This window comes from Zingiber officinale, chromosome 9A (genome assembly GCF_018446385.1).
Source record: "Zingiber officinale cultivar Zhangliang chromosome 9A, Zo_v1.1, whole genome shotgun sequence".
In the NCBI taxonomy this organism is placed as follows: Eukaryota; Viridiplantae; Streptophyta; class Magnoliopsida; order Zingiberales; family Zingiberaceae; genus Zingiber; species Zingiber officinale.
The window spans coordinates 42,268,840-42,279,875 of record NC_056002.1 but is presented as its reverse complement, the minus strand read 5'-3'; the positions used below and the strand labels follow the sequence as shown (position 1 = coordinate 42,279,875).

The 11,036-nt window shown below is 34.6% G+C and overlaps 1 non-coding gene across 1 annotated transcript; it reads right to left on the bottom strand.

Moving 5' to 3' along the window:
- Positions 1 to 2,418: 2,418 nt before the first annotated feature.
- LOC122022090 lies at positions 2,419 to 2,524 on the bottom strand. Its single transcript, XR_006122830.1, has one exon. It is a non-coding gene; the product is annotated as a small nucleolar RNA R71 (small nucleolar RNA).
- Between the last annotated feature and the right edge of the window lie 8,512 nt (positions 2,525 to 11,036).

Here is an 11,036-nt window from a genome sequence, read left to right as displayed (position 1 = left end):
TATTCTAGAGGGATGGAAGAAATTTTACCTTTCTTTCTTCCGTTCCTCCTACTCTCGAATCTGCTCTGCGAGGAAGGAACTAAGATCGAAGGGTTCAGAGGAGTTGAGGAGCCGTGAGAAGATTAGGAAGGGTAAGCTGACTTTGATTGAGGAGATGGGGAAATGCGAGATTAGGGATCTCGACTTGGAGGAGTTGGGCCGGCGTGAGGAGTTTTGCGTGAGGAGTTTGGGTCGAGATTAGGGTTCAGAGGAGATCACGCGGCAAGGAGAGGAGAAGGCGCTCGTGGAGAGGAGAAGGCGCTCGTGGAGAGGAGTGGAGAGGAGAAGGCGCTCGTGGAGAGGAGAAGGAGAGGAGAAGGCACTCGTGGAGAGGAGAAGGAGAGGAGAAGGCACTCGTGGAGAGGAGTGGAGAGGAGAACTCGTGGAGAGGAGTGGTGAGGAGAAGGCGCGCGCGCGTTGAGGGTTTAGAGTTTAGCAAAGCGAGGGCTGCGAATTTATTTTAAGTGAGTTTAGGGGAAACATACACAACACTTTAAAAAACGTTTTTTAAAAAAATGTTATCTTTGACCATAAACAACAACACTAAAGACAACACTTCATTAAAAACCGTTGTCTTTAGTAAAAAGTAAATACCATAGACAACGCTTTTCACTAAAAGCGTTGTAAAACAAAGAACGACAACGTTTTTATTAAAAAGCGTTGTCTATTGGGTGTTGTTGAATGCAAAAATTCTTGTAGTGTGACCTCTAATGGTCCTACTCAATACACTATAAGTGTACTAGTGTAATTATATAGTCAAGATAAACTAAATCCTAATTACACTACGACCTTCCAATGGTTTGTTCCTTTTCATTTTGGTCGTGAGCTACTGTTTATAATTTATAAGGTACTGATAACATCATCTTCTGTATGTGGCACCACATACTATGTATATAAATTAATTGAACAACTACAACTAAATATAGACAATTTGATCAAATGTGATTCTTTATTCAAAATAAATGTTTACAAAAGCTTAGGCTTTCAGTATACACTCTAACACTATTTGGTACAACCTCCTTCTGGAGCTTCACCTGGCTATGCCTCAAGGCATGGCTAGGTTCAATTTAACTCTGGAAGTCTTCTTTTGCATCTTTTAAATCCTTTATTATTCCTGAAAATGAAAATAAACACCAAACATATCTCTAGACACAAAATAATAATTATACTGAAATTAACAAAATAAAGGGTGTGAAAGCATAGATCATAGGAAATGAATATAACAAGATGTGCGTTAAATAATACAAAATAACATAAATAATCTATGCACATCAATCCCTTTAACCGGACTTTCTAGAGTTATTTCTTTACTTAATGGCGTTAGAATTTACGTAAACTCTTCGGTGTGACTTGCGGGGAAGTTATGTTGGACTTTAGTTAGAATTTCTACACGAGTGTATGCATGAAGTTAAGTAGATGAACAATGCATAGGGACATTAACTAGTATCATAACGAAACCGAAGTTGAGTAGATGAACAATGCATAGGGGGATTAACTAGTATCATAACGAAACCAAAATCCTAGAATCTATCATCCTTCACTCACCTATGTTTATTCTCTCTCTACTTTCTACTCTCTCTCTTTCCTTCTCTTTCTCTCTAAAGCATTAGTGACCAAAACCACCCTTCTGATTGTCTAGATAATTCACCGTGCAAAGTTAGCTAGTGCTTAATCAACAGTCCTTATGGGATCTATATTTTCTTATTTGACAATACCCATATATTTGCGAGCTCACATCAAGTTTTTGGCACTGTTGCTAGGGACTGTTCGCATTAACATTAGTTGATTAGCATATGAGTTACTCTAGACATGTTAATAGTTTTTTTTACTTGTTTAATTTTATTTCTACACCTTTCTTTCTTGTAATTTAAATTTTACATTATTTTTTGTTATTAGTTTAAAGTTCAGTATTTTCTTTCCTTAATTTCTGCATTTTCTTTCTTGCTCTCAATTATGTATTTTTTTTTTGTTTTTTTCATAATTTTTTTAGATATCCATGAGCACTAACATGCCAAGCAGACCTTTAAGAGAATTTTCTACTCCCATTTCTGTAAGATTTATGTTTCCCATTGTGTAACCTCATATTGAAGAAAAAAGTTTCTAATTAGACCTAGAATTAATTACCATGATATAAGATTATAAATTTGGAGGAGAAATATCAAAAAATCATACTTGCACCTTGAAGAATTTATTAAATATTGCAACATGGTAAACTATGAAGGAGTGTCAGCGAATGCAATTCAGTTGATGGCATTCCCTTACAGTATCAAAGACAGGGCAAAGACTTGGTTTTATTCTCTCCATTCTCAAAGCATTATAAGTTGGGAACAATTGGAACAATGATTTTTGAATTATTTTTCCCCCCAGGAAGGATAGTTTACATGAGGAATTGCATCATAAACTTTGCTCAAACAGATGGAGAATCACTATTTGAAGCATGAGACAGATTCAAGAGTTTGTTAAGATAGTGTCCCCACCATGATTTGAAAAAATGGCTGACTCTGCACATATTCTACAAGGGAATTTCTTTCTCAAATAAGTGTTTATTGGATACATCGACTGGAAGTTCATTTATAATCAAATGTTTGGATTTAATATTTATATTCCTCCATAATATTGAATCCAAGTTTCTTTCTAGTTTCTTTTCTTTATTCATAATAACTCATATCATCTACTTTATTTTTCTCAAATATGCCTCAACCATTTGAAGCTCATCACTTGGTAACTTCTCTTATTTAAAAACTTCCTCCATATTACATTTCTAGTTTTCATTGGGATAATGAAAAGTTTAAGTCTGGAAGGATGTGTTGGGTTTAGTTTAGTTTTTTTATATTTCTTTTTGTATAATAATTTTTTCATAGTTACATCATTCATCACATTATGACTGCTTGTTCCATAATGCAAAATATTAGTATGCTTGTTCTAGATTTCATGTGGCTTATTGGTTACTTATGGTACTAGTATGTTTAGTAATCTATCTTTTCCTATCTATATTTTCATGAAATGAGTAATGGTTTTACTATAGAAGTTTGAGTGTTGACCTTGTTTTAGGATATCTTTACACTTTGTCTGGTTTTGATGATAGATAACCATGAAAATAGTCATGATTCATAGAATTAGACTAGTAATTATGTTTCTATGGTGACCTCTTAATTACATTTTGGTTACTAGATGATCTAGAATTATGACAGCTCACTTGGAAAAATCAAAATACTTGTATTTGTATTTATGTATTTACATTTTTGTTAGTGCTACACATTTAAAACACAAAAAAGAGAAAAAAAATCATATGAATAAGGGATAGAAAATAGTTATCATGAGTGGAAACTAACAATTTACCCCTTTAAAATCGAGTTAGGTTATTGGAGAAATAAATGTTATATTTCTCTTGATTCCGAGTAGTCCTTTAAGATCTTGTGTAGTTTTAGAGATATGAACTATGTGTGTGGCAGACAAGTGTCTATCGCTGGAAGTATAAGAAACATAATTTTATGATGACTTGACAGGCTCAGGGATTGATACTTAATAAATTTAGGTCACTATTGCACTGAGCACGGGGAACTATTACTTATGCTATACTCAAACAACTTTTGTATCTTGCTCACCAATAAAATTATTTGATAGGATTAGATTGACTTGCTAGAAATTATGATGCACTATTTAACCATATAAGTTTAGATTACAATTTTTGCTTAAGGACAAGTAAAGTTTTAAGTCTGGGGGTGTGATGTACATAGATTACATATACTTCAATGCATACTTTAACGCACATTTACTTATATTTCATGAGCATAATCTATGTTTATTGTACTCTATTTCATTATAATATCATATTTCCACTCTTTTTGTTCAGAGATCTACTCTTTACTTATTTTGATTAATAGGACATGTTGTCAAAGCAAAATGGAGTAAAAAGTCGTAAAACGTGAAGTCAAAGGAAGGAGCATGCTCACACACAACATACATGAAGGAAAAGGCGTTCAAAAGACCTTCAAAATGGATATTTAATCAAGGAATACACTCTATCCATGTTCCTTGATATGTGCATGATCCTACAGAAGAAATTTGATGGAAAATGGAATCTAGAGCCTCCAAAAGGTCTAGGTCGTGCCTATGAGACACGGCCATGTGACAATAAAGTCTTTGGCATGCTCTAGCCATGTGGATTTCACATGGACATGTCTAAAAAAGGCACGGCTATGTGGAATTTTCTACAGTGTAGACTAAAAATAAAATGGCTATAACTTTTTGCTCGGTTGGAGTTACAAGTAGTTCTTTATATCAAAATATAGATAACTTCAAGATATGCAATTTTTTGAAGACTTCGACAAGAGAAAATCAAATATTGATGGTATAAAATATGTTTCCATGAGACACATCCATGTAAAGCCATGCTAGGGCCATGCCAAGGTCAAGTCATGGCCGTGTGGAATCCACACAGCTGTGACACAACTATGCAAGGGCTATGTTAGTGTCATGTGGAATCCACACGGCCCTGTGGAATTTTTAGAGAAGAAGCAGTGTCAGCCTGTGTGGACCACATGGCCATGTGAGATTTCCAAAAATCAAGCAGACTTTGGTCGTGTAGATTTACATGGTCGTGGCACAAGTCATACCTAGCCCATGTCTAGTGTTATAAAAGGAGGATTTTCTCCCCTTTTCACTCATCTTTAGCTTGAGACTTGCCTCCATTCCTTGGAGAAGGGTTCTCCCCCTTAGGGGAACCCTAGAAGCTTCATCTTTGCCAATCCGTCCACCTCCGGAGCAAGGATTGCATCCAAGAAGACCAATGCTACATAGATAAGCCTTCTCTTCTCTTCTCTTCTCTTTATGTTTTGAGTTGTACATTGCTTACTTCATATCTCTTGGTTGTATTTCCTTCTCTATAGAGTAGATCCTTTGATTCTTAGGATGTAGGAAGTATTTGTTATGCGATGTTGATGTATGAACTATGTACTTACTTATTTTCTTATTCAATGAAGTGTTTATGCATTGTCCTTGTGTGTTGCGCCTTGTATGCATTTGAAGAAATATGTGTGAGGTCAATACATTCAGATGTAGAGCTTTGATCATCATATAGAGAAAGGGCTTTGGATTATAAGACCATGGGACCTTGTGAAAGAAGGTATCCCTTACTTTCTAGGGTGTTTCCTTGAAATGGGGATTGATTCTCTACTAGGGAGTTTAATTAGAATTTTAGGAATTTTTTCTAAATTAATGTTAGGAAGTGATTTATGTAATCTAGCAATTGTATGACTAGGGAGCCCTATGACCAAGGGTATCCCTTTAACAGGACTTTCTAGGTTACCTTTTTACTTAATTGCATTAATCTATCATTAGAGAGTAAATTGGATAACTCTAGTGATTGTATGATCGGGGGCCCTATGACAGAGGGTATCCTTTTAACCAGACTTTCTAGAGTTTCTTCTTTACTACATGGCATTAGAACTTAGGTAAACTCTTAGGTGCAACTTGTGCGAGAGTTGTATTGGACTTTAGTTAAAATTCCTACACGAGTGTAAGCATGGAGTCAAGTAGATGAATAATGCATAGGGGCATTAACTAGCATTATAATGAAACTGAAATCCTAGAATCTATTATCCTTCACTCACCTATGCTTATTCTCTCTCTCTACTCTCTACTCTCTATCTTTCCTTTTCTTTCTCTCTAAAGTATTAGTGACCAAAACCACACTTCTGATTGTCTAGATAATTCACCATGCGAAGTTAGCTAGTGCTTAATCAATAGTCTTCATAGGATCGATATTTTATTTCTTGACGATAGTTGTATACTTGGGGGCTCACATCAAGTTTTTTACAACACCCGTATTGTAATAACCCAAATTTTCTTATTTTGAGTCCTAATAGTGCTTTAAAAATATTTAGAAATGCTTTAGAAATATTCTAGAGAATTTTAGAAATTTTTAGAGTATTTTTATGTAATATTCAGAGTTCGTTTGGTATTTTTACTAAAAGAAACAAGTTACAAAAAATAAAGAGGTTGAGCCAAGGTTCGAACAGGTGACCTCCGGTTAAGCAAAGCCTTAAGTTGTCTCGGCTGACCAAGAACCCAGCAGGGCCGTGCCGATCAAAGAAGGAGCGGAAATAATTTAAATAGTAGTTGATAACAAAAATATTTAGGTATTAAAGGGAGATAAGAGAGGAACTTAGGTATTATAATTGCCCGTGGCCTAAACCCTTTCTCTTCTCCTCTCTCGCGTACGGCGGCAATGTTCGGGCAGAAACGAAGCCGGAGTAGGGTTTTGTCTCTGGCAGCCGGCCAAGGACCAAATCGGAGAGTCTTCTACACCATCGTGATCCTCTCGTCGAGGAGAACCTGTTGGCACAAAGAAGGGGCCGAGATTTCAAGTTATCCGAAACCCTAGAAGCCTTCTTCTTCTTCAGTGGTGAGTCCAAGAACGCAAGTAAGTGCTCTCACCTGCAGTAAGAGTAGTTCCGAGATTTTCTTTCCTTGCTGCCCTGAATTGAGGATTTGGATTCTTGTTTTCTTTGTTACTGCCGTGAATCTCAAAGAAAGGAAATGAATTGTATAGGGTAGGCATCTGGTTTGGATTTCTTCAGGCCTTGTAACTAGTATTTTCAGATTTTGAGTTAGATCTTTATTTGTTGTTACCTCAATGGGCATAGTCGGCTCATATGAAGCCTTGCAAGTTTCAGTTGTGCTTATAGCTATTGATTGCTTCAAGTGCTATAATCTAAACCCTAGTTTTCAGTTTGTGCTTATGGATTTAGTATTTCAGTTTAGATCTAGTTGATTTTGAAGCTTGCTGCTGTGAATTGAGGTTTCGGATCTTTGTGTTCTTGAATTCGAAGCATGATGTTAAGATTATTGTTTTGAAGCTTGCTGTCGTGAGTCTCATTAAGAAAATGAAAAGAGAATTGTTTAGTTTGGGCATGTGGTTTAGCATTCCAGTAGTTTAGTTTTCGTTATAGATCTTTTATTATAAGTTTTTCTTATACATGTAGTTTTAGATCTATTGTTTGTGTAGTATAGCATTCCAACTGTGGATTTCCTGTTTAATCCGAACAAGAACAACCCATAAATTCATTCCAGCTTTAAATCTTGTTGATGATTTGCTAAGTATGAATGGATTTCTGTAGCTTAATTAGATTCTTTTTGTTATCAGATGATTAACCTGTTGTTAGACCCCTTTTTGTTATTAATTCTTTAACATACAATTTTAGGTTTCTTAGTTGTGTAGATTAGCAATTCATTGCAGATTTTGATTTCTTTTGGAACTTGCTAGACGCAAGTAGCATGTGATCAAGCATTTAGTTTTAGTTTTCTATATTTATGCAATGAATACGAACAGTTTCTTTTTAAGCTTGTCGTTTAATTGCCGAGGCATTATTCTTATTAGAGGTATTAACAAGTATAAGTATTTTACTTGAGAAGGCTAGTACCCGACTTCCGAGGTTGTCGTTAAACAAATCCAGGTGACCGTTTCCGAGGTCTCGGCCCTGGTAAGACCAAGGTCTTTACCCATGTAGGACTGGTGGTTTGCTACCTCAGTTTCTATTAGGGAGCGCGCAATGGTACTAAGCCTGGGCCCAAAAGATTATTATTTGGAAGTATAAAAGTATAAATTTTAAACAAGTGAAATAAGCTTCACATAAGTTTAAAATTCAGCAAGTTTAGTTTCTTTTATGCTAGCATGTTATTTAGAATTTTCTTGCTATTATTTGCTATTAGATGAGCAGCTCTACATGTTTAGCATTTCAGTATATTCACATGCATATTCGAGTTTTGTGAGTTAGATAGCGCTTACTAAGCAATTTTGCTTATAGTTGCATTTCCTCTTACTGCAGATAAAGGAAAGGAAAAGCTATAGCGAAGGAAGGCGACAAGGAGGTGCGGATGGATGTGTGATGTTTGGACTATGGAGGCCTTAGGATTTAGTTTAATAATTCATTAAGACTTTGTATTCAGAATATTGGAACCATTCTTTCATGTTGATAGATTTGCATTGGATATTTTATGTTTAGAACTCTTTCTTTTAATTGCTATGCACATTGGTTATTATCTGAGTTGTATCATTGTTGCATGCTTGTATAGATTTATATATATAGTTTCTAGTATGTTCAGATTGATGTATAGTTTTAGTTGTGAATATATGCTTGAGTAGTATGTTTTCCGCTGTTACATATTGTATGCTTTGAGTTTTGAGAGTTTTAAGCATAGATAATTTCATGTGAGCAACATTAGTTAAGATAAGTTAGTAGTCCAGTAGCGCTCCACCCTCACAAACTAGTAGGGAGGAGGGTGGGGTGTTACACGTATACTCACCTACGCTTCATTTATGATCAATAACACTTAGAGTAACATTTTTATATTGTTTTAGTGTCACCTTAATCTTTTTGTATTATGTTTAATTTTTAGTTTTTTTTCTATAAGGGTTCTCTACGTAGGAGAAATTATAAATAAGAATCAATTCTTTAAATTGCTGTGTGCCTATACTTCTTACTTGGTTAATCAATTTTCATACTTATATTATTAGATTTTAATATAGTCTTTGTCTTACTTGATTGAATTAGTTTAAGTTAATTTATTCTTTTCGTTGTAATAACTCTAGTTAATTCAGTTACTATATGCTCATTATTTTTATTACAAAAATTCTTAATGCTATTTACCCCCCCCCCCCCTTCTAGCGCCGATCTCAATCCTACACAACTTTGGCCTCATATGCCAAGTGAATCAAAAGATATTCTATGGAATAAAAAAATAAGGGTGGAAATATCCTTTCTAATGCCTAAAAACATATATAATCTATGCATAGCATACCCCCAGACTTAAACCTTTACTTATCCTCAAGAAAAAACCCTATAGTCTAGACTCTTGTGGCTAAATAGTGCATCATAATCCCTAGTGAATCAGTATAATCCTATCAAATGATTTCATTAGTAAACAAAATATAAAAATTATTTGAGTATGACCTAAGAAATAGTTCTCCGTCCTCAGTGCAATTAGTGGCCTAAAATTTTCAAGTGTCAATCTCCAAGCTTAATCAAGTCATCATCTAATCATGTTCCTTATTCTCTTGGTGATAGATACTTACCTGTTACATGCATGGTTTATATTTCTCAAGCTACATATGCTCTCAAAGGATTACTTGGAATCAAGAGAAACATAATATTTATTTCTCCAGTAATCTAACTTGGACTTAAAGAGGTAAATTGTTAGTTTCCATTCATGACAACTGTTTTCTATCATTTATTTTAAATGATTTTTTTGTGCTTTAAAGGTGTATCACTAACACAAATGAAAATATAGGGATTTTAATTTTTCCAAGTGAGTTGCCATGATTCGAGATCTTCCAGTAACCAAAATGTAATCAAGAGGTCACCTTAGAGGCATAAGTACTAGTCCAGTTCAATGAGTCATGACTATTTTTAGAGTTATCTGCCATCAAATTAGGTAAAGTGCATAGAGATCCTAAAATAAGGCTAATATTCAAACTCTTATAGTAAAAATATTATTCACTTTATGCTAACATGGATAGGAAAAGATAGATCACTAAATATACTAGCACTATAAGTCACAATAACCACATGAAATCTAGAACAAACATACTAGCATTTTTGCATTAAGGGTAAACAATCATGACATGATGTATGATGTAACTAGAAATATATAAAAAATTATTATGCAAAAAGAAATATGACAAAACCTAACCTAAAATACAACCCACATATGTACATCTCTCCAGACTTAAATCTTTCATTGTCTCAATGAAAATTAAAAAATATAATGCAAAGGAGGTAAGAAGTGAGAGAAGTTACTAAGTGATGAACTCTAAATGTGTGAGACATTCATGTGCTGAACATACTTCTCTATCTGGGATTCACATTCCTCCATAACTTTGAATCCTACAAAATAAAAGATTAGACAAGAAAAACTAAATAGAGGGATAGAATTATGGAAAAAGAAAAGAAAATAAAGGAAACACATTAAACAAAAATAAGAATGAACTTGAGTTACCTCCTAAGAAGCGCTTATTTTAGGTCATTCGCTTGACCCCTTAACAGATTTTTCTAAATCTTGCTCATGGAGGAGTAACATATTTCAAAACCCTCTTACCAAGAGCTCTTAGTCTCTCAAAAAAATATGCTCTTCTTCAAAGGTTTGTCATGAGGTTGTCCATGTGATTGTTGTACAAATTATGTCTTGCCACCAACATGCTCGAAAAAAATTGGTTAGTTTCTTTAGATAAAAAAATCCTACCATTACCAATTGTCGAAGAAAGTAAATCATTGAACATGGTTTCAAATGTGGGTAGGGAAGGCTCTTCTAGATCTTTGAGAATTAGAGGTATATGAATTTGAGTAGTGCACTCCTTTGTCAAAGTCTCAATTTGATGTTCCTTAAGCACATCTTCATTATCTTCACTCATTCAAGACTCCTCCCAAGTTGACATGCTGGCATATAATGATATTATGTTATTGCACTTAGCATTCATTTGCTTAATTTCCTCGTGTATTTGAGATTATGAGGTTTGGAAGCCTTCCAACATTTTCAATATTCTATCCTCCTTGGATGAATATTGAGCTTCCATAGCTTGACCATAGTTGTCTTATCTCTAATTGTGGCTAAAACAATTTTGAGGGTTCCTCCAACTGGATCCATTGGTGTGCGAATATGATGAGGTAATTTCATCAAACTTTCTGTTTAGATTATCTAAATATATTTCTAAATTGTGTATCCTGATACAGTTGTCAATTGTATAACCTATTAATTTACAAGCCTCACAATAATGTTGTTCTGGCCATTGATTGTAGTTGGGGAGGGTACCCCATCTTTCTCCATATTTCTTATGTGAGTGGTCAAGTGATATTGGGCAATTAATGTTCACATGACCTACTGCACCACAAATTTAACAATAGACACTAGTAGAATTCACAACAGTCATTTAATCGAACCTTTGAATTAGAGCATCCATCCTTGCGTTTAGAGCAAACTTATCCATCTGAAAGATAACA